This window comes from Sparus aurata, chromosome 8 (genome assembly GCF_900880675.1).
Source record: "Sparus aurata chromosome 8, fSpaAur1.1, whole genome shotgun sequence".
NCBI lineage: Eukaryota > Metazoa > Chordata > Actinopteri > Spariformes > Sparidae > Sparus > Sparus aurata.
The window spans coordinates 25210034-25234720 of NC_044194.1; the positions used below are offsets into that span (position 1 = coordinate 25210034).

The window sequence follows — 24687 nt, forward strand, 5'->3', positions numbered from 1 at the left end:
CACTGAAAATGGAGCTTTTGGAAAACTCCTGCCACAGTGAAGATATTCAGAATTTTCAGTGTGTATGAATAGACAGGAAAACACGTTTTTGTTTGCTCGTCCCCTTTTGTTTGACATCGGAAAATGTGTTAGTAGTGATTATGGTCCTGGTTATATCCTCCTTGCAATTTGGAACGGTGACTAAGAACGGGACTGTTCTAGAAAAAGAGCTAGGATATCGCCGTACTTTGATTGGCAAGACTCCCAGTCCACATTTTCTTGGATTTTGTTCACTTTATTTTTAGGTTTAACAATGAGGAGTAACTCCACTTCAGCGTCAGTCCACACATGTGGTTCTCCCCCCCAAGGTGCCATTGGTGTTGTTGTGCCTTTTCCGTTAATGACTTCAGGCTTCTGATTGGCCAATGTTGTCTTACTGTAGCCTGTATTTGCGCTTTCATGTGGACAGAGATTTTACACCGATGGGGTGAATGGGCATGTTTTTGAAAACGGAGGAGGAAAGAAATCCATTTTTAAAAATACCTGTGAACATGTGGACTAGGCCTTGAAATCTGCCGACGGGTTGGGAGCTAGAAAGGACCAACAGCCAATGAGAGCAGCCAATCCAATACAAGCGTGCAGCTATATGTTTTCAGTGCAAAAAAATCCTTGCTACCTGTCATCCTAATGCATTCTCTCACTCACAATCTTTTCTTATTCCTCCTTGCTGCAAATCAGTACACAAACAACTCGGGCTACTTGGACCTCGTCATCCCTGTTCACAAGTCTTGTGTGTGATTGTAACTTATGACAAACGAAGGCATTAGCAAAGGCAGTATAAATCTGGCTCTGAGTGTTGTCTTCGTGCTGTAGGCTATCATAAAGAGGAAGACGTCTAGCTAGCATTAGCTTTTTCCTAAGAAAAACAAAATTCCTTCTTTTTGGTAAACAGAGATTATTCTGATCAGATGTTTTTATGTTTTCAGTTTCTTAAAAAAAATAAAAAATTTTCTTACAAATGACCGTACTGTAATTACTTAATATTTGTCGGTGTATTGTTCTGCAGATCTGGATCCACACACACACGCACGCACGCACGCACGCACGCACGCACGCACGCACACGCACACACACACACACACACACACACTCAGTAATTTCTAGTTGCATCTGTTTTTGTTATGTTTTGTTTTTTCTGATGCCATCACCACAGCAGAGCAATGTTTGGTTTTTAAAGGAAGTGAAGTTCTCAACAGCTCATGCTTTGCAGTGAGTGTCTGGAATGTCTAATGTAAGCACAAAATTAATAGTGTGCAACAATGACAATATAGGCTAAACATTTATCAGCTCAGCGCTGTTGACATATTTAAGCAATGTTTAAAACCATTGTACTTTTCATTGAACCGATTGCAATATAAGCATGTCGCATCTTATTATAACAACACAATAGAGACAGTTTTCCTCTACCTTGTTAGCGCTCGCCACTTTATCCATTTTCTGATGTTAAGCACATGATCAAAACCAACACACAACAAGGTTTGGGTTTCACATCTTTAGGGATCATCCCACACTAGCTGGGAAACTGAATGTGCGTGGGTGATTGTTTCATACTTCCAGTTTAACTTTGACACTACCTGTAGGCCCAGGAGTTTTTGTTCTCTCCTGTCTTTGATCTCTGCTCCACTGTGACAGAATGTGGCAGAATCACTGACCTCAGCTCGAACCGATAAAACATTCCCCACCTACAATTATTCTTGCAATTCACATGCAGAACATGTTATTCACAACAGGATGATCTCGAGAGTTGTATAAAGGCTCCATCAAATCCAGGCATTGTATCAGATTTCGTCCGCTGGATTAGAAATTGCATTTCTGCTTGCGCTGGAGGAATGCACCACAGATGCAAGTACTCAGCAGGATAATGTATACAATATGAAACCAGAGGAAACAAACCCATTATATGAACCTGGTTACCGGTTTTACTGGAAGTTGATTAAAAAAAAAGGAAAAAAGAAAAGATTTAACAAAGATATGATGTGAATGAACGTATGAATGCATGACCTAACGTTCTCATAATGGCAAGCAACATATGAAAACGGTTTTCCTCCGCTGTGACGTCAGATTATTATACGACAAAATAACATAACATCCTGAATGTGCTGTACACTTTTTCCTTGCTCAAGACGTGGGCAACTCTACTGAAGGGGGTGCAGATCAAACGCGCTGGCCTGGGGCAAATTAGATCCAATTCCACTTTGTTGCAGGGGCCTGCATTTATTTTCTGACATTTACCATATAGTAAAGTCAGACGTATCCCTTGCGGAGGAGGCCCCCCTCAATCAGAGTCTCCTAAACCTATCAGCAGGCGGAGAAAGGAAGGGGGCGACTTTAGACAGCAGAGAAAGAGCGCGTGAGCATCTGACTTCCATTGCTGAGCTCAGCTTGTGTGTTCCATTTAGCCACTGGTGTTTTGAGGAGATGCACAGCACTGTTACCAGAGCCCCAAACTCACACACTCATGATGTCATTGAGGTTCTATCATTACAGGCTGCAGATGATGCTGTGTTGGGCCGGGAGAGTTCCCACGCTTCTTCATGCAAATATTACTTTGGAACAAATTGACACTCATGTATGAAAGGAGAAGAGAGGAATGTACAGGGGAAGACTGGGGAAGAGGAAAACGAAGACAAGACTTCCTGATTTCTTTGTTAATGGTCCAGTGTGCAGGATTTAGTGGCATCTAACACCGAACACCACCTCAACTAAACCTTCCACTATGTTGGCTTCTACAAACAGGAGAAATGGCTCTCCCTTCAGCTTTACAAGTTCATTTCGGTAATTTCAGAAATTTCAGTGAGAATTACCTGTGAATATGGAGTCATTTTTTACTAATGACAGGTGAAGACCGGAGAGGAGACGTTGGTGTTGAGAAGGTGCAAGTGTGCATTTGCGCATGTGGAGCAGAAAAGAAGGCATCAGTCTGTAAGCTCCTGTGCACTGTAAGCCCGATGTGCTCACATTTTATGACTAATTTGAGGATAGAGGAGGTCTATTTCTCAATTTTCTAGCTTTTTGTCCCTTTTTTAACGTAGTCATTGCAAAAGCTTCTTCCTCTTCAACCAAACAAATAATGAACAAAACAAACCAAAACAAACCAAAACAAACCGACAAACAAGCATACGAATACCAATTTGGACATTGATCACCATGGCAATGGCAGAAGCTTCAGAGCTCAGGTCAGGTGCAATGCGCCAGACTTCATAGAAGAGGACACCTCGTAGATAAAAAGGCTCTTTCTAAGGTAACGAAAAGAGAGTAATTCTTAGTTTCAGCTGACTATACACGGTTTAAAACATACCTGTGAACATTATATTCCAGTATTTCCTGGTCCTGTTTCCCCATTCCAACACACCTGGTTCAAATGATCAGCTAGACATCGAGCTCCGCTGATAAGGAATTGTTCATTTGAATCAGGTGAGTTAAAGCAGGGAAAGATTTTGAATATGCATCATTGGAACTAAAATCTTAATCCTACAGAGTGGACCTTTAAATCGTCTAATGTTACAATCCACTGTACATCATCTGTGAGAGACTTTCCAGTCCATAGAAGATGCACTGAACTATTTCCTGAAGCTCATGCTGAGCATGTGAAATCTTTGGTGAAAGCTTGTTTTCTTTTAATTTTTCAGCTGTAATTTAAGTCATGCTCATACGTCTTTTATATATTCTTTCTGACCAAAAAGACAAATCCTAAGTAGCTATCATCATTTTTTAGGATCACAATATATAAAATATGCATAGTGAACACAGCTGGCTTTTACCCAGCTGGCTGTTACGGGTTTACAGCGTGTGTTAACTTCCAGATAAGCTCAACTGTGCTGCGCTGCATTCATAATGTCGGCAAGCAGCTTTCTTGAAACATCTGAGCACTTGGAATGAATTCTTCACTTAAGATAAGGACTCCAGGTAATCTGGTCCAAATAGGCCATCTGCTGTTCCCACAGCCAACAACACAGGCTAATAACATGCTGCATCCAATCAGATTGTACCAGAGTCGGCCGCGATAAAGGCAAAGCAATAAAATGAAACAATCTGCTGCTTTGACACTACAAGCAAGAGAGCTTGCTATTTCACTGCTGGGCTGGGGGCAGGAATGTGCTCTTTGAACCAGCTTTATTTAACAGCGGAGCAGCATGTGCACAGCACGCCCTGAGTCTTCGAGCTGGCCCAGGGACCGTTTGCTCCTGGCATGGGCACGTCAGACGCGGGGCCACCGGGTCAGGGAGCTGGCATCCTCACCCCTGGCACAAGTTGCTCCCCTCGGGGGCGTAGGGGGTGACACCAGGCTCATGGGGAGCACCAGACAGACAGGGGCCTACCAAACAGCTTGTGACCATAACCAACAGTGGCAGAGAACAATGAATGCAATTATTTACAAGAACACAGTCCAAGTCTCTTTTAGTGTCTCCCTATTACGCCTGTTTACTCCCACTCTCGTTTTGCGGGGCAGCATGGAGGGGCTGTGACCTTGTCGGTGCGGTCGTCAGCAGGACGTTTTCATAGTGCCCAGGGCTACCCTGCTATTCATGCTCTATCGCCATCAGGCCTGATCAGTGTCCAGCTGCAGCCTCTTTCCTACCAACTGCACATTTTGATGACAGGTCAAGGGAGACACATCAAATTGAGTTGAGCAGATCTTTTCAAGCTTTTCACAAGAAATGAAAATGTATAAAACTGCATGAAAATGAATAGGGTTTTCTTTAGGTGCAGTGTTGAGGTAATGTGGAAAGGATCCGCCAAAGTTTCAAACAATAATACAGTGGTGAATCATTACTTTCATGCACCATTAGGAAGGAATTTCTCTTTCTATTGGTTTTAACTGCTGAGAACCGGGTATAGACCAACAAGTTTCTGTCAGCACATGGCTGTGAGTGGTAGGGAGGAACGGAGAGCCGAGTGGGCAGGAAAGTCTCCTACTATGTATTTAGCCTCATAAAATGCAATCATAAAATAAAATTTCATGTAATGCTTTAATAAAGGATTTGTTTTTAACATGGCACAACCAATGAGTGGTGTCATTCTTTCTAACAGAAACAGATTTTTTTTTTCCATGACAATTAACATCCATTAAAGGTTAAACCCAGCAATACATTTTCCATTTAGAATCTGCTGCTGTGTGTTTTCCCAACATCTACAGACTCCCACAGCTTTTTAAAAATCTGCTTAAATTTAGCTTACATGGACTTCCTGCTGCCTCATAAATATTCGGCCGTTACAAATAATGATGCAATTTCTCCTCTCTCTTATCTAAAGACAATCTAAAGAAATCACTGCCTGACTTCACCAAACCTTTTTCTTCTTTGCATTAGTTTTATTTTTTCATATCCACGGTCACCTCCGCAGTCACAATGAACACACTGGTAGCAAACTCATGTTAGAAAAATGCACAGTTCACCGATCATAACTTAATCTCAAGAGTTTGTGCTGTACGTCTGCAAGTTAATCTAGAGTGGAACAGGAAGCTGAATGTATAATTACACGGAATATACGTATCGGTGGATTTACACCAAGTTTCAATCGGGCACGTTGCAACCGTAATGATCGCCAGAGCCGAACGACATTCTAGACAATGATTATGTTTCTACAAGTTTTGCCATGGCGCGTTTCTCCGATCTGCTCTGAAAAGAAAACGCCCCAATCTATTTTTGGTGGAAACCGACCGCGGCTGCGTCAAATTACACAGAGGCAGATCAAACCAGACAGGTGGAGTGTACAGCATAGTGTATCCGGTCAATTTCAAAATAAAATACCCAGTGCTGACCGAGGCTCTACTGTACAACAAAGTAGGAAATATTAACAATAAACACACTTGAACACACAAATGACTAAATGATTTAACTACGTAGCCACTTCAACCTAATTGGAAGCCTAAAAAGTCAAGGAAAAATGATTAAATAAACACAATCTTTACAAGTCAACAACATCAGAGAGGCATGACGCTCATCAAACTGTGGTTCTATTACAGTTTGCTTGTTTTTTGGTGGAAAGGGAAGCTCCATGGAGCCTACGAATGACTGATCTTCCTGTTAAAGTTCAGTAATTTTTAATGGCTCTTGTGTCTGCACTTTCTGTTAAGTAAGGAGTGCAGTTCCTTTGTTATTTTGTGTTCTTTAGATGTTTCACGTTGAAGTGAAGAGTCTACTGTGATCACACCGGCATTATCAAACTGGCCCAGTGAGTCAGACGGCGCTGCGTTGGCAGAAATCCAAGCAAGATTTTGTCGTTTCTGAATCTCCCCTGCTCAATCAATCAACGCTGCAAAGAAACAATACACGTAAAGAAAATTGCTAAATGTATTACATAACATATAGTGCATCGTCAGAACTGAAAGGAAGTGCATATTGACTGCTGTAATGACTTTCTTGTGACTGAGACCCCAGTGGAGGAAGATGGCTTCCCCGTCCCAAATAACTGAATCAGCTCCAGCTGAGCAAACAACACACACTCAGTGCGGAAGCTCAAAAAAGAATAATAGCGCCCAAGAATTTACAATAAGTGTACATTCCCACTGTACAAGCAAACACAAAAGCATACATGCCCTCCCTTTCATACACATTCACAGTGACACACACATACAGTAGATACAGTCAGTTCCATTTTTCTTTTCCCCTGTGGCTCTTGGCTGTGGCCCTTTAGGAGTCTCCAGATGAAGAGAGCGTGGAGTGTGGCAGAGGGTCCTTCCATAAACAATAAACAACAGTTATCTTGTGTGCGGCCGTCTGTGTCAAGAGGCGAATGAAGCCAAGCCCAGCATCTGAGAGGCGTCTGCTCCTCTTTCCGCCTTTGGTCTTGTCTCTTTCAATGGCTTATAAAAGTGTGGATGTGTGTTTACGCCCAAGGGTGTGTGTCTGTGTTCACAGCACAGCACAGGGCTCCTCTGTATTGTATTCTGAAGCTGGCTGGAAGTAAAAAGGCAGAATTAAGAGTGGTGGGGGCAAGAGGAAGGGGGCTGCCAGCACACTGCAGAACGGCAGGGAGCTCCCCCAGATCCCAGCTGCCCAGGACTGGCTGAGAGCTTCAGGCGAGTGCCAGGCTTCCTTGGCCCTGGTGGAGGTGGGCCAGAGAGAGTGGGAGGAGTGGGAGGTACACGTCAGAAAAAAATGCCAAAAATAATGTCTGGGCCTATATAAAGAAGGCCTTGGGAGACACACAATGCTGACATACATAAGAAAAACTCAATCTGTTGGCAGGTGGGAAACATCAGGGGCTTTTTTCAGTTAACAGAGAACAAAACAGAGGTTTCAAATAATAATTGCTTATATAAGGTGTTCATATTTTATGGAGCACTGGTACACAGAACCAAATAACTTCCTGAGAAGGCCAATGAAATGGTCTTCCAGTATTGGTGGCCTGAATGCCGCTGCTTCTCCACAGGGGCTGGCAACTCAGTAGAAAACAAAGTTTATCTGGAACTGTTTAATGCATTATTTGTGTAACAATCAAGGAAGCGAGTTTATTTTGCAGATAATTATAGCTTTTGTTGCGTCGATGGCCAAGATAAGCCAGGGTTCCGAACCATTAACTGGTTGTATTTATTCTGGCAAACGACAGCACTGAGTTTGTGATGCAGAATGCAGTCTAAGTGTACTGGCAGCGAACTAGGAGATCCTTACATTTTAGTATAGTGCTCTTTTCATCGCACAATACAAATCAATCAATCAATCAATCAATCAATCAATCAATCAGTAACGTCGCTGAATAAAACCGTTGGGTATTTTCAGTGTTACACATAATAGGTCTTTAATTCGACAAGAGATATTTATCACCACAACAGTTCCCAGCCTCCTATCTCTTGATCCGCTTAGATCAAAAAACATGACTCAATGAAAAATTGAGGCCATTAACTATACGATATTCAAACCATATGTAAAGCCAATGTCTGATGTGACGCCCACCACACACTGAAAGGAGTAATGCGGCACAACCATCTCAAGTGGAATGTGGGCCCTGAGAGTTGGGGCTCTACTGTAAGCAGTAATAATCACAGCTCAGGCAAGAGCCTGTGGAAATCCCCCAGCTGGTCTGGACACTTTTGCCCTCTGAGCTGACCCAGGAACAGGCCGGGGCGCTAATCATGGCACTTGGCAGACAGCAGCATTTTTCCATAGGTCCCTCAGAGAAAGCCCTTCCTCTACAGAAGCAGGTAATCACAACAAGCAGCACATCCCGCTTCGGTGGCCGGCCAATGAATGCCTGCTTCGTCAACTCCAGGAGGAGTCCGAAAACTATTTCTGTGCCTCTGACAGAAACAAATAACCCCTGTGTTACCCTGCCTGTCAGCCTTATTGCCTGTTAGGGAACTAATGTGGGTGGTGTTCGTCATTGTGTGCTGTTGCCCTGGGGCCAGTGACAGGAAGTGAGCTCAAATATGACAAGGGAGAAACCAATTTAAATATAAAAGCTGTTTACGCACAAAAACTTTATATGGGTGATGGAAAGCTCAAATCTGAGGTGTTGAAAGTTTAGGAATGGGACTGTATGTTGCATCATTGTCAAATTAGATCCTGTGACTCAGCAGAAAAAAGTGGAAAAAAAGGCAAAAGAAAGTGATCTTTAGGCTTCTGGTGGTCTCAGTTCTCCTAATACCTCTAGTTTCCTGTTTTACAGCATCACCTCCATCCACCAGGGTCCCCAGGTTTGCTTCCTGTGTCAAAGTCCTGACGTGCACAGTCTGTGTTTTCCATTGCTGAACCTTTTCCTTTGGACACCTGGACTTAGATTTGTCATGTCCAGAGGGGGCCATTCAGATGGATTTCATTAGCAGTGCTGACATGTTGTTATCACTAACATCAGGGCTATCGTCAGGGATGCTACTGTTGGACAGTGATAGACTCAGGATGTTTGGGGGCAGGGGCGAAAAAACAAAACACCAGTGGACATATAGGTAGATGGACTGTGAAAATAATATCCATCCATCCATCCATCCATCAAATGGGAGAGGTGGTCTCTAAGGTTGTCATACCATGTGTGTCCACAGGGGCCGCCAGAATCAACATAAACTGAAAGTTCCCAGTAGCAGCTTTAATGTTGTTTGACTGACTGTGACTAAAATGTAATTTATTCCTTTTGTTTGGATGCTATAGGTGGAAACGTAAGCAAAACCTCACAGAAGTTGTTTATTTCACAATGAGGAGCTGAAACGATTTTACACCATCTGTCAACAGTTCCCACAGTCTAAACAGGAGGTCCCAATTTCAGTGGCCACCAAATAGTTTGGTGTCATAAATGTGGAGGACTTAGTGACAGATCTCGTGCCAGACCACTTTCTCCACAACTCTGAGAGATCTGAGTGATAAATACACTAAAGCACAGACTGACGGAAAATTCCAATTTTCAACTATGTCCAAGCCAGGAGACAAACTCAGAGCAGGTACTGAGCTCAGGTACACACTCACACACTCACACGCACACTCTCTCACACACACACATGATTGATTGGGGGACACCACATCAACACACAGCTGTTTGTTTTTGTTAACAGACAGACATCACACACATCAACCAGACCAGGGGACCTAGGGTGGCCAGTTTACAATCTCCAGGCCACACGATAAATGACACATAAGTTTGAGCAAAAAAACAATTTGACTTACATTAAATCTTGTGGTGGTTACAGTAGGGTTCAGATCTGCGCTGGTTGTTCGTTATAGCCTTTTCCCTGATGTCACTCAGGTGGCGAAGAAAAGAGCTTTCCTGGCCCAAGCATGGGGTCTTATGTTGGGCCAAAACAGGCTTTCTGGCGCTGCTTCTTTCTGATGTGCATCGCATCATTCCTCTTCATAAATACTGTCCGAGAGAGGTTTTATTTCAACATCTGGATGGCAAAATACAGAAAGCAAATTTAGAATACAGACATATTTATGTGTTTCTGTGACATTATGCAATGTGATTTTCTCTGTGTACATTTTCCTCTTTCCCTCAGCCTTGTGGACTCCTGATGCCGTTGATCTAGTCCGTCTTAGCCAGACCCACCAGGCCTAGCCCACCCTGGCATTGGCACTGAAACAGCCAAGCTGACAATTATTATCTACCTCACTGCCCTTGCTAGCAAGCTGACGGGATGGGCAGCATTTGTCTGGCTGGTGTATACAGTATCTGCCTGTGTAGGGTCAATGAGTGCATCCTGATCCCCTCTACCCAATATCAGACAAAATCTAAATCCCTTACAATGAGTCGGGTAACTCTGTTGACAAAAGTCTGGTGAAAGCTTGTCTAATAAAGTACTCTTCTCAAAAACCTTTGTTGTGAAAATGAGAATATCAATAAACAAGCCTGTTATTATAGAGAGAGACTCAGATCTACACAATGTGACAGGCTTGTGTTTGCAAGAAAACCCAACTCTAACTGACAAAAGCTGTGGTGTGAGTCATCCTGGGATCTTCTGATACTGTGGTCTCCTCCTCAAATCCTCCTCAACCTCTCATCTCATTTACTGACTGGTGTTCTCCCAACAGAATTCCTCACTGTCACCACATTCATTCATTTTAATCATTCACGCTAGCAAGCAGTTACTGATGCTGAACCTGCAGGGCTAAAGTTGCTACTTCCTGAAAACGATTACAGCCACTTTGATTTCAAGAAGCCCTTGCAACGTCATTGTATACCTTTATGACTCAACCACAAGTGACAAACCGATCTGGCTCTGGCAGAGCCAAATGTTCTTCCTTTAAAATGACTCAACTGTGACTTTATACAAGAACCATCATCTCTACCACTGCCACCAAAGACTAGCCAGCAGCCTTTTGAAGACCTTTGTGACTCATCAGAGAAACCCGATGCTGAGGATAGGGCAGAACAGGCGGTAGGCAGTTACTTCTATAGAGAGAACAATAAAATGCAGATAATGACAGATATGGCCTGTGACACAGATGGGCCAGGACTGTTTTAGAAAGACACCCTCCACACTAATCTGAGTCAAAGAGCACTCTCTTGAGGGAAACATCACTGGAACTGAAGGATCAAAGAGAAGACTTATGGACTTACATTATAGCCTACAGATGGTGCAAACTGATGTTTTGGTGTGGTAATGCAGATGACTGTCTACAATAATTCATACTCTCAGTCATATGTGGAAATGGTTTTGAAAATCTATTTATGACATATTCACTGTTGTTTGTCGTGTCATCATGCATGCCCTGAAGCTAGCTCCATCCAACGGAAGTTTGACCCAAACTATTAATAACTGAATAAGTGACAAGCACTCTTGACTGTTGAACTGGGAATGATCAAACATTTTTGAGTTAAAAATAAACACATCAACATTTAAAAGAGGCGAGTTACAAGTAGTCTTTTTATAGGTTTGGGACTGTGGTGAGGAGTGGGTGGCCCGGCCCTGACCCCCATTCATCTCAGTGAGATACAGTAGGCTAATGTGTGGAGGGATGTTCAAAGGAGGTGCGTCCCACAAACATGAACATACAGAGGTCAAGGAACAGGCTAACCACAGCAGCAAGACTGGTTTGTTGACCACTTATCTGTATGCCCATCGGCCTGTGCATACACCACCCTGAAAGTGAATGTTGGCTGAAGAAACAGATGGAAAAACAACAGGCAGACAGAGAGATGAAGAAATGTGTGTACGGCATGTCAATATCACAGACATTGACAGAGGAATTAACATTGTCTGTTTATATTATTCCGACTTTAAATCTTCCCATCATTCTGCCTCCTTTTTCATGCACAATTGATGATCAATTGATGAAATGATGCAGCTGAGAAGTGAGTCACTAAAACAACTATTTCAACCACAAAACATGCTGTAAACACGACAACACAAGCATCATCTCGGTCACGCACAAATGTCTAAAATTCATGAAGCTGCGACACCCTTGATAACCCTTCCTGTCTCCATCTACAATCTCTAAGAGCTGAAACATCAAAGCTTGGAACAGTGCCCTGTTCTCAAAGTCCAAATGATCACTTGTCTCAGCTTGGATGTGATCCTAGAAGTTTTTGACATCCATGTCAATGAGACAGGCAGGCTCATTCAGACAAACTCGCTCCTTCCTGGCTTGGCTCTCTTGTTCTCCCAAGATCCAATACATTCATAACTAAACAGTGGTCAACAGCACAAGAGGATCAAGGACATGAAAAGCCTGTGATTCATAAGTAGAGTTTTCCATAGCACTTTCTTTATAGAAATAGTCCTTTTAAATATCTATAGCCCATCTCACAGTATAGCTGCTCTGTGGTTTTGTTCATATTGCTAGACAATATAGTGATCATAAAATGGATGGAGGACTTTATCTGCAACAGTTTAGTAATGACTGTTGGTTAAATTAGTATTTATGAGCCAGGATCAGATTTCCCACTACTGCCAACATCAGAAAAATGTATGGATTAGATCAACTACATTGCTAAAGTTAGTTCATTGACATCCGCATGAACAAAAAATAAATCTGCAATCCTGATCTGATTGATCTCATGGCTATGTGCACAGACATCCATTTGTCATCAGCTCATTGTGTTTATCCAGCTTTCTCCTTTTCAGCGCTCCTTCTCTGGGGTGTTCCCCAGGAGTCAGTCTTTGTTCCACTTTTGTTTCCCGTATATATCCTACTCCAGGGTCACCTTTGTATTGGCAGAGCATTATCATATATCACATCATATCAGACAATATGTCATATCATCAGTATCACTTTCTGTTCATCATCCATACTGCCTTTACATTTGTATTATTGATTATACTAACATTATACTAACTATTGTATTCATTCCTTAAAATGATATCCCTGTTATCCCCTGTGTTTAATTTTGGATATCATGCCGATTTCTACTTCCCTTCCTCAGTGCACACATTTAATCTTCCTCTTTGTCTCTCTTTCTCCCCTGTCTTGGACACGCACACCCCCCCATTATATGTCATTTTCATCTCTTCGATTCTGCCTCTCACTGGCCCCTGGCACCATCTTGAATATTCATAACTGCCCTCTGATGAGCATGCTAAATGGGTGTCAAGATGATTTGGCCACATGACAGAACTGGATTGTCTTTGATAAGCCCCGACTTGAGCCAGAACAAGGCAGCAAGGAGGAGAAGAGCGACAGAGAGAAAAGAGACATTGACCCAGAGGATTTTTGGGTGCTTTGTTGAACCAATCAGAACCAAGGGAGCAGGACGGATGGAGCTACGACTGGCCAGCAATGGAGAGGTCAGTAGGGGGGCGGACCCCTGCGGTGGCCTCGGGGGTGAAAGTCATTGTCACCAGGCTTTAATGGGTCCCAAAATTCCTCAACTGACCAAAACCTGTGAAACGATTGAGAAACGAAAGACATTTGTGATTCAAATAGGGCCTCTGGGGGCTCCACCATGAGGTCTGCAGCTTCTCAGAGGAAACAAACACCCTCCCATACTCGCAAGGATAAGCCAACCTGGTCCCCTTCTTGGCCACAATTTCAAATCTTCATATTTTTACATCACAAAACTGTGGGATTTAGCTTGGTTTACTAAGAGTTGGGGACAAAAGCAGCTTCTGTTTGATAAATGAATTGTTTAATTCATTTGGCTGTAAGGCAAAGTAAGTAATCATGGTGGGAAAAACACAGTAACATGATTTTTGCTTTATACTGTGAAGGAATTCCATCATCAACACTATAAAAAGGTAAAAGTCTTCACAAACAGGAACACAAACGGCAACACAGCTTGTTTGAAAGGGATCTGCATTAGTTTCTATACATTTGTAACAAAAAATGTCAATGATTCATTTCAAAAGGGAATAATTACCCTTTCTTTCTTAATTAATTTGTTATTCTGCTTGTTTTTAATTTGACATATGCTATACAAGCCATATCCAACCTCGACAGCAGCTATACTAGGAAAAAGTGATTTCCTAATTTGAGTAGTCCAACTTTAATATAGGCGCTTCAGATGAGCTGAGCTGTTTGTTCGTGTATGTTTGCACTGTACTGTGTGCTGCTGTCCAGGTCGAAATTGGAAACATTTCTACCACTTCTTTATAATCTGTTGATGGTTTAGGATGCAAAACTCCCCATACATAGCATGTCAACAAGACTAACCACTGTAACTGACTTTGTGCCTCAGTTATACACAGACAGTTCAGAATTGTGTTATTTTGCTAAAATCGGGTATTCATAGTTATTATGCTCATTACTAATTACTGTCAACTTATATAGTTGGTTGGTGACACAGGCATTCTTATGGCAAATATTTATGATTATGTCCATCATATATAAAGGACATGTAGGGAATCCTGGCCAAACTTCACTTAGGTGGTAGTCTGATCAGAGTTTATGGACTGAGTTGTGATACCCCTGATCGCTACATAAATCTCATCATCCAATGGGAGGAGTAGAGGGCCGGCACTACTGGCTTTGTTTCTTCTGTCAGCCTCATCTGCCCTCACTGTCCCGTCACACAGTAAACCCTGCCCAGGCTGGATGCCTGACAAAGACCACCAACCACTCTCCAGCCATTCCATCCCACAATCTGCTAGTGGCACCCCCACATTTACCAGGCGCATATAAACATGTGCATGCACACTCACACATGACGGAAACCTCAGTGGAAATCACAAACCTGCTTGCTAATCTTCACTAAATCTGCCTCCCCATTTGGCTTTATCTGTCTTTTGTTATCAGTGCTTGGACTGGAGAATGGCAGGGGGTCACAAGGGTAAGACTTCTTTTCCAGCATCTGCGTAAAAAGAGGGGGGGCAGGAGAGGAGAGCTATGCAGGGCAAGGGGCCACCCCTAACTCCACTTCTCAACCCTCCATACCCCCAGCCCCCGACTCTGATATTTTTGGAAGTCTTTTTTCCTTTATTCCTTCTTTTTCCTTTTTCCTTTCCTCTAAAACCCAAATAAAGTGTGTGATGGATGAGTGAGCAGAGGCAACACCTCCCCCATCAATCTGGAGCTCGCCGGGGTTTAGGAAGAAGGGGGAGGCTGTCCCCTCACAGGCCTCCAGAGGATCCAGCAGCATGCCCCATGTTTCTCTCACACACATCCAACGGACACACACGTGCATAGTCAGCCATAAAACAGTCGTGATGCACAGCATCCACAGATACCCACAAATGCAGCTGCATGTTAAAAGCATATGCACAGTAAACACATACGGTATATATGACAGACAACCAACAATGTCAAACCTCAGACCCCTGCACAGACCCACCTCCAATGCAACCGAGCACAATTTAGCAACCCTTTTACAGCCCCAAAGTCAGTGGACACCCTATGCTTACTGAGAGCCTCATGTCAAACCAAACAATGTAAAATTGCTATAACCCAGACAGGAAGGAGAACAAGTGAAGGAAAAAAAAAACGGAGAGAGTAAATGCATAAGAGAGAACTGGGGGGTAAAGAAAAGAGTGTGGAGAAAGGAGACACCAAATGGTCCTAGTTAGTGGCTGCAGAGCACAGAGAGATCTGAACAACACAGTCAGTCTCTCTCTCTCTCTCTGAGAGCTCCACCAGCACAAGGAGTAAATTCCAAGAGAGTGTCGTCACCAGGAGCAGGCGAAAGGCAGGGAAGTGGTTTTAAAAGAAAAAAGAAAAAAGAAAACCCTGGTTTAAGCCTCTGGGTGAGTTTGTGGGTGGTTTGGTGGGTGGTGTTGTATATATACAGTGTGTGTGTCTATGTCTGTGAGTGAGTGAGTGTGCGTGTGTGTGTGTGCGTGCTACATATGTATGGACATACACATTAGCGTGTGTGTTCGCGTTGTTATAGTCACACCAGAATCTGAGTATATATTTGGTAAAGCATAATGACAAACGATTATTCTCCTCCTTTTTATTGTGCATAAAAACTATCTCAGCTCCATGATTGCATCTACATTCACGCACCTCCGAGGGCACCACAAGTGACACAAATGAAGTGCATCCACAATGCTGCATGTCCAAGGTGCATTATGAGTCTGGTTAAACAGTTGATGCTGCATATGCTCACTGCGGATCCTCCAGTGGCGATATCTGTATTCATTTTATTGCTCGTGAACTGCTCAAAATGCTTTAAAAACTTTGAGGAGTGCAGTGGGACAGTGAGGCCGAATGGACTGGTTATCGTATGAACTGAGAATGGTCAAGCAAAGACGTTGAACCTAGAGCAGTGCAAAAGGCTAACAAAATGACATTCAGGTGAGCACATACACACAAAAAACACACGCATATTATTAACTGCACATGTGCGACATTCACAGTCAGCATGTCAGTGCAAGTGAGCTGATGGGAATATGGATTGCTACAGTGAAAACATCTCCATACCAAACACTGAGGTACAGCATGTTCGGTTCACTTGTACGATTTAATGTCGATTAATACAACCCTGCAACTAATTATTCCTTTGTGAAGAAACTGTGTTGGATAGAACTGAATCCAACTCTTTCGTAAATTTTAACATGATATTTAGCGTTGGTATTGTATTAGATTTCTAACACCGGGAAGGCAATCACTGATTTCTCACTTATTTAGCAGGAGGTGTCTGGTAAACTTCTGCATCACAACACCCCGAACATAGTTTCACGCCACTTTAAAGATCCTCTTTGTAAAATAGGTGATATTTGAATCTCATTCCCAACTCGTCAAATGATGATTTGGGATTGTAGGTTGGGTTGGCTGCCATCCGAAAGAGTCAGTATTTCACTTGTTGGGAATGCACACTATGCCTTTGTTTAGACTGACCAGAAGTACACTTTAGAGATGGGGCAACTGCTCATGAAGTGAACCGACTTCTAATGAAATGTCTTAATAGAACATTAAGAGGAAGATGAGTGCTGCAAGCTCGAGTGAAGAATGTGAGCTAACCTAAGCTGTACAAGTCCAGTTTGTGAATATAAAGAGATGAGAGGAAAAATTAGGCGAGAAGCAACCAGAGCTCAAGGAAAGTTCTGGAAGTCAGTCCAGGTTGTAGCTGTAGCATACTTCCCCCAAACACACAGCTATGTCTATACCTTTGGTCCAGTGGCTGTTTGTAGTGAAATGACCCATTTCACATGAATAAAGAGCATCAAAAATGTATCTCCTATTCAATCGGAATGCACCTAAACTGTACACCTGCTGGTTGGCTTGATCAGAGGGCTGCTCTTGTTTCAGCCCTAGGGGAAAGTGGCTGCTGCTGGAAAGTGTGTGTGCGAGCGTTTGAGTGCTCTACACCTGAGTGCAAATGGATGGACTTTTCTGTCAGCCAAGATGGTTATGATGGACACACATACACACTCACAAATAGTTTGCATGTATGTGTGTGTGTGTGTGTGTGTGTGCGTGGCAGGCAGACAGAACCTCCAGCCAGCAGAATGATTGAGCCTGGGCTCATTTGTAGCCAACACAGCCTAAAACTGAGATCGCAGATCCAATTCATGTGAAGCCAAACCAGATTCATTAGACTCCAGACAGCTTGATGTGGAGACGGCAACCCGGTGTTGTTGTTGTCATTTTTGTTTGTGGGTCAAGCGAAGGCTTCCGGTGTTTTGATGCCACACATTGTCAAGTGTGTGGGTTTTTTAAACTATGTGTTTGGATACAAAATTGACTGCAGCCCTTTTGCTGTTGGGTACCCACATCACCAGACAATAAAATTATACCCATGCTGGTGAACTAAATATGTGAATATGTTGTATAAGTATTAAACTCAAAATTCAGAAAAAAAGGAAAATTGACCCGCAGCTAAAAATACTGGTTATCACAAGCACACGAGGAGGGGAGCTAAACATAGCCGCAAGCTTCTGACACAGTGAGAGAGGGAGAGAGATGGATAGATAGAGATGGAGAAACAGAGTGAGAGAGATAGCCTAACTAACAGCTGTGAACATTTTCCATTTGAAGTGAAACATTCCTGTGTGCTCGTGGCCCTGCACACTCCAGCGGGCTTCCTCTCAGCTCCATGTGGTATTTGTCCCCAGCTAAGATCCAGAGAGTGGGAGAGCGAGCTGCAAACTTTCCCAAGGATACCATCCAGCCACATGCCACTCTCGCCCTCCCTCCCAGCAGAGCGGCCCTGCTTTCCCCCTCGTCCCACTCTCCTCCTACGCTCCCTCTCTCCTCTGCTGCCTCCTCATCACCATCCATGGTTTACAAGGACATCACATTCATTAAGAATTTGCTCCTGACTGGAAAATTATTCCATTTCAATAATGGCCATGTACTCTAAAGTTCCATGTCGGAGCAGTATTAGAAGCACTGCAAGCGACATTACTCCATGGATGGCAGTGTTCGTGTCAGACACATTAGTCCAAGCCGCAAGTAAGTCTCAAGTCATTTTTTCTTGGGCAAGTCGAGTCGAGTCCTTAGTTAAGGCAAGTCAAGCCACTTTTATCCCTACCCAAGAAATTTCAGTCTTACCTGCAGAACCCAGTCTTCTCAAATCTTTTAGCTACAACGTTCAAAAATAATGAGGAAGTGGTTTTTATTGCGCCTCGGTAAAATAAAAGTAACCAAACAACAAACAACTTGATCAAAAAATATTCCTTTGTCATCACATTAAAAGTGAAATAACGACTGTCAGTATTTCATTGTGTTTCAGTGACATACCGACAGCAGCACTACGAAAAACTAAACTGAAAACACAATATCAGCACGGACAAGTCATTCGAGTTATTGTGTCTCAAATCAAGTCACAAGTTTTTAACTTCCAAGTTCATGTCGAGTCTCCAGTCATTTTTTTTTTTTGTTGAGTCAAGTTGCAAGTCACAATGACTCCACATCTTTGGTTGTGTTACGATTAGGGCAGGCAGGTGTTTCTCCAGCACTGACACAGTGCTATGGAGATGGTCTGGCTATGCACGACTACAATCAAATTACATTTTGTCTTTTGTGCGACTTAGCAAACGCCTGCATGCAAACCAATAACATAAGATGGTGAACATGGTATTCCTGATACGTGCTAAACAACTGCATTGACTTTGTTTTATAGGACGGCTTGAGATATGACTGGAAATGGGATGAGAGAGAAGTGGGATGACATGCAGCAAAGGGCCACAGGTCAGAGTTGAACCCTGGGCCAATGCAGCGAGGACACAGCCTCTGTACATAGGGCACACACTCTTCCAACTCAGCTACTGTGGTGCCCCTGCATTGTCAATTTTAAAGTTCCGACATGAACATTATTTCAACGTCACTTTGCAGAAAAGCAGCCCCACATAACTATTCATATAGTTATTGATCTAAATGTAGTTTAATATCCTCTTACATGATCATTCTTGATTGACCATCGCTGAGTTGGAGCCTCATGAAATTCATTTATACATCCTTGCGACCTAGGTGGTGCCAGAAGTTTGGATTATTTGAGGTCGTCCAATGGATACCATTGGCCATGGCTTGGTTTGCTGAGCCCAAAATGGATGCTAAGGGGAAATATCTATTTGCGTTGCTTCTCATCTGGCAGAGCAAGGTCAGATAAAACTAGATGTGTTGACCGCTAGTATGCTAACTTCCTCCATTTTGGTTTCTTCCTCAAACGCCTTCAATGTCAAGATGATTTGCAATCAGTCAACGGTGTAAATTTCCATGTCAAAGTTCACCAGTGTGGTAACCTACGTGATGTGAAAATTCTCTGCTATAAATAATGCCATTTGTACAGTTTCAATTATTGAGCATTGAAGGAGCAGAAAATGACCCTCCTGCCTACCTCACTAGAACACACACACTGTTTGATTTTAAATGTTAAAGGTGTGTGTATTTCCATCCTGTAACGTTCTGCCGTTTGGTCCCACCTTGTCTGCTTGTGTCCAACTGCACAATAAATAGCCCGGACCGCTTTCTGCTCTGTTCACCACCACATCACATGGCCGTCACAACTGTAACCACTGAGAGATGTGCGTGTGTGTGTGTGTGTGAGCGTGTCCTCAGGATCTTGGCTGAGCTCGTGTGTCCTCAGGATCTGTGGGTCTCCAGTTGTGTGGGTAACATGACGCTTCGGCCCCAGCCAGTTGCCGCAGATGGTAACAGCACAACAGCTAAGCGCAAGAGGGGAGCGAGGAGGAAGTGTTGTTATCACCAGCTGGCTCAGTGGCTCAGCCATGAGCAGTCAGTGAGACGAGTGCAGCAACAGGAACGCGTGGGTGTGCATGTAGGCTGTACGGAGGCCCCTCAAGTCTGAGAGGGCGAGTGTTCGGAGTGTGTGCACGAGAGTATGCTGTTTAGGTACGTTACGTGCACCAACGTTTGCCGGTTTGCGTGCGCACGTGCATGCTAGCGTGTGTGGCCCACACATGACGTACTTGGAGCCCCGAGCGTTTTCTACGACCTTCATCTTGCTTGTTTGTGCAGCCTTCTGAGCGGACGCTGAGAAGCTCGTGTTGTTTTAGTCCTGATTGCCCAGCGATTAATGTCTAAATGTTGCGGCAATTTGCAAACATTTGAGATAAGTCAATAGCGTATTATAAATATTACTCGAAAAAAAAAAAAAAATCATCAAGCGTTTCTCTTTGGGCAATCTGTACTGGACTCCAGTCAGCAAGGGAACATCAGGATTTGAACCCCTGCAGTTTGGATGCTTTACATTAACGCCTGTCTGAGCTGATGCATCTCGCGGTCTCTGAGGGATTCAGACCTAAAGGAGCGAGGGCCTCTGACGGTTGGGAGGATGCAGCCATGAGACCTTGCGTACCAGTAAAACTAAAACAAGAACACGTTTCCCGTAACATACATTGATTCCCCTCCCATTTTAAGGTTGCGAGTGTGTGTGTGTGTGTGTGCTTGTGTGTGTATGTGTGTGACTCTGTGTGTGCGCCGATCAAGCATCTCTGTGTGGCCTTGTGGTGTTACTGAGTTCACACACTCTACAAGACTGCCTAGGAAATTTCTGTAACATATTGCATAAACTCTGAAAGATGAAACAGAAAGTTACTTATCACTGCAAATCTTTAAGAGTCTGTTTACAGTGCAGGCCGAGTCGGGACTCCGCTACAAGCCTGTAAAGATATGACAACACATCATTTTCCGAGCGCTCTCTTTCCAAGCAGGCTCTTCTCTTTCCACATAAATCTTTCCGTATTTACATCTCGATTTATAAAAAGTCCAAGGCCGACATTCCCCTCTCTCTCATCATGTCATCCCACCCTTTCCTAAAAGCAGTTATTGTTGGCGTGTGGCATCATCACAGCCAAACAACAAAAGGGATTGTCCACTGCAACCAGAAAGCTGACATCATCTCTTCCTTGTGTCTTTTAATAGCTTTTTGATGTCCAAATTCAGTTGCACCTCCGCCACACTACATCTTTAAGAGAGTCGAGCTCCTGTTAGGGAAGGCGATGTTACATAACAGAGCCCCCCCCCCCCCACCTCCCCCCTGCCCTTTCCTTTGCACATGTTTCAGAGTGTGACTGCCATGAGTTCAACACTGAAAAGGGGGACAGAGGACCCTCTGAATGATCAGAGCTGGAGGAGGGAGGATAAGAGAGCGGGAGCGAGAGTAGCAATGCGCGATGTCCTCACAGTACATCATTCCTCCTCTCTCTGTCGCCCTCCACCCTCTCCCCCAAGCAGTCAGCCGTCCCCAGTCCACGGACAATGGGACTGTTCAACCAAAATAGTACCTTGCCTTAGCCATGCTTCCTGCCTGAGCACTGGCCTTGCAGTATTTCTTGCCCCTTATCAAAAGGGGATTCCTAACTTGACGAGGTCTGCTCAGTTGAGCGGACAATTACATCAAGGTGAGGTGAAGAAAGGGAGGGTCATGACTGAAGAGACATCACACATGGCTGTATAATGTTGAAGGCACCAACAGGAGCTTCCTGTTTAGCTCACAGTCCGTTAAGATGCAACACATCCACAGGCCGACGGACTTCTGCTAACTCTCGCAGCTGGTATACTTAACCCTTTAGAGATCAGTCGACTCTGACCGAATTAGACCACAGACAACAACGCTTCACGTTGCAGGAACAACAATGGACACACATGCTGTCAAAAACAGACTGCGCTTGGCCACAGAAAACACAAATGACAGCTTTAAATAGGCTCAGTGACTGAAAATTCCCCTGAAATCTTGGCCTGGGGAGGTTACACCAAATAAAAGGAAGTACTGTAAGAGTCATCAACACACACAACTTGAGAAACATTTGCATTATATCTGTTAAGTGGTGGGTGAAATAAGAAAAAAAGTCAATCTATTTTGAGACAGATGCGTTATTACTCAATGCGCAAAAGAAAGACTGCCGTGCAATATGGGGAAATCTCAAAATAATCCCACAAACATTTCAAGATCTATTGATGATTCATTTAAATTGTTTATACATTTAGAACAAAACAGGTATAAACGATAATTTCATCAACTAAATATACCCTACAATCACATATGTGAAGGTGATTTATTTCAAATCAGTTTAAATAGTATAAATATCAGTCATTAGTACGAGAAATCTTTGTGCCACATCAGGTCCTGAAATCGTTGACATTGTTTTCATTTGTAAATGAAAAAAAACACAACAAAAACAAAACAACATTGTTGGTCGGGGCTACAACAATTACAAAGTCTGGGCATGTTATCGTCTGAAGAAACAGTGTTTTGTGCTCTTTGAGTTCTTTGGCCTTCAGCCATGGCCAATCACAGAAATGGGGCGCATTTCATGTGGTAGCTGGCCTATGTGGCCTCCTGTCCACAGCATTTTATTTTGTTAAGCTGTCATGTTCACATAATGCTGCCTTAGTCGGAGCTGATCATTAAGTAGTTAAATGCGACCAAACTGACGAGAGCTCCTATCGCCGTCAGCCGCTTGAGCGCTCATTAAAACAAAGGAACACGCGGAAAAACAAAAGTAAAACCAGTTTTGCAGTAGACAATTTTGCAAACATGGTATAAAACGAGCTCGAGACCACATGAAGGACTGAGTAATATGACTCTACTCTCCAGATTTCTGAGAAAAGCAGCCCATCTCTCTTTCTCTAAATCTCTTTCTTTCTGAAGCTCTCTATGCTCTTGCAGCCTGAAGACAGACCCTGTCCTCCCCGAGGGTTCTGCTCGGTGCAAACCCAAGAAAGAGTTTTTCTCTGCATTGTGTAGAAGACATGTTGTGAAAGGTTTTGGCTCTGACTGTCTGACAGCAGTGGGGGCTGTCTGTGTGAGGGCCTCATTCATGGCTGTGGAAATATGATGTGGTGAGTGGATGCATATGGGCCTGTACATCTCTCCCCCTTTTCGTCTGAAGTGTATTCAAACCACGTCGTTCCTACTGAGAGCTTTATTATGCTGCCCAGGGGAACACGTCGTCTCTGTGGCTGCATCGTGGATCTCTCTGTGGACTCTGCCTCTCTGGTTTCTTTCTACTCCACAGAGCAGTGACTAACTGGGAATGCACCTTGTCCCATCCCTGGAGGACCACCAGGACTGAACAGCACGCGTCCTCTCATCAGCAAATATCTCCAACTCATCCTGCCGCAACCCCTTTGGATTACTGTGGGAACTGTGGGAAGAATACTCGGGCTAAAGTGACCTAAAAGATGTATCCCTCTTTTATGTTACAGAACTATCCAATAAACCTGTGATGATCCCAAATGACATGGTCTACTTTCATGACAGCTACTGCAGGGGACAATACCAAGGGGAATTTTCTAAGTGACTGCTGACAGGTATCAATATATTACCCATGAAAGCACACTGAGGTGTGTGATTGAGTGCACAAAAGCGTGCAGGTTACATTAAAATGAGCAGTGTGTGAGTGTGCACAGTAGAACAGGCTGTCCAATGAACAATGTGAACATGCGATGCCGTTACACGCACGCCTCAGAAGATTGGAAAAAAAAAAAGAGTGCAATCCACAAAACCTAAAATGAGTCACAAGAAAACAAAACACAAGCACTGATCAGCAGTAAGTATACTTGTCTCTACAATTCAAAACCAGTAACACATACCGGTAGCACTTGGGATCGAATGCGGCCCCATACAATTAACAACAATTGGTTGCATTCCCTTAAGGATTTTCCCAGACAAAAGTGCTCGCCGTATCAATACTGTCCCTTGCTCCCTCCCTCGCCTGCAGTGCTGTGGTATCATATCTGGCCTCTTTGTGCGCAGGGGGATTTCCAGCCGCTGAAACGGTGAGCTGGTTGGGAATGGGCATCCGACCTCTGGGCAGCGTTTCTTTAACCGTGTGGGAACGGAGCGCTCCGTGTGGGACTGGAGGACACGTGACAAACGCACACATACTGTTTTGGGGAGCGCACACACAGTGACACAGTGACACAGTTGGTGTGACACTGTGAAAGTAGCGGGGCAGATTTTGAAATGACACCAGGCCAAGAGGCCAGTCTTTTTCTGCGGAAGCGACACGTCTGAGGCTTATAATGCAGATGTACATACAACCTTGAAGGAGTGCAGATGGAAAGTCGGGTGAGGTTTCAGAGTTCATTTTTGTAATTTCACATCAAAATAGTGCTGCTGCATACTCCTAAACAACTGAAGTAGACGGGGACTTGTGTGCCCATCCATGAACTCAATGTTTAAATAGGTACTGGTTTACTTCAAGGGAGCAAAGAAAGTTAATTGAACTTAATTTTGGGCAGATCTCATCTGAAGAAGCTTATGAGTTGAAGTACGACTGGGACTGGACATCAAAAACGTTATTCTTACTGGTTGTATAGGCAATACCAACTGTATGCAATTTCCATAAACTTGTACCTGGACAAATAATTACAGTTAATGACATTTTGCCGCATCAGTACTTGACCCTTGGCCACAGCTGTCCACCATTTTTTAAATGTT

The 24687-nt window shown here is 43.6% G+C and overlaps 1 long non-coding RNA gene across 1 annotated transcript in view; it reads right to left on the bottom strand.

The window, feature by feature from the left end:
• Positions 1-24687, bottom strand: part of LOC115586341 (uncharacterized) — a 108917-nt gene that overhangs the window by 40607 nt on the left and 43623 nt on the right. Inside the window, exon 2 of the long non-coding RNA XR_003984858.1 lies at positions 9633-9853. This is a non-coding gene — a long non-coding RNA (uncharacterized LOC115586341). The remainder of the gene's footprint in view (positions 1-9632; positions 9854-24687) is intronic.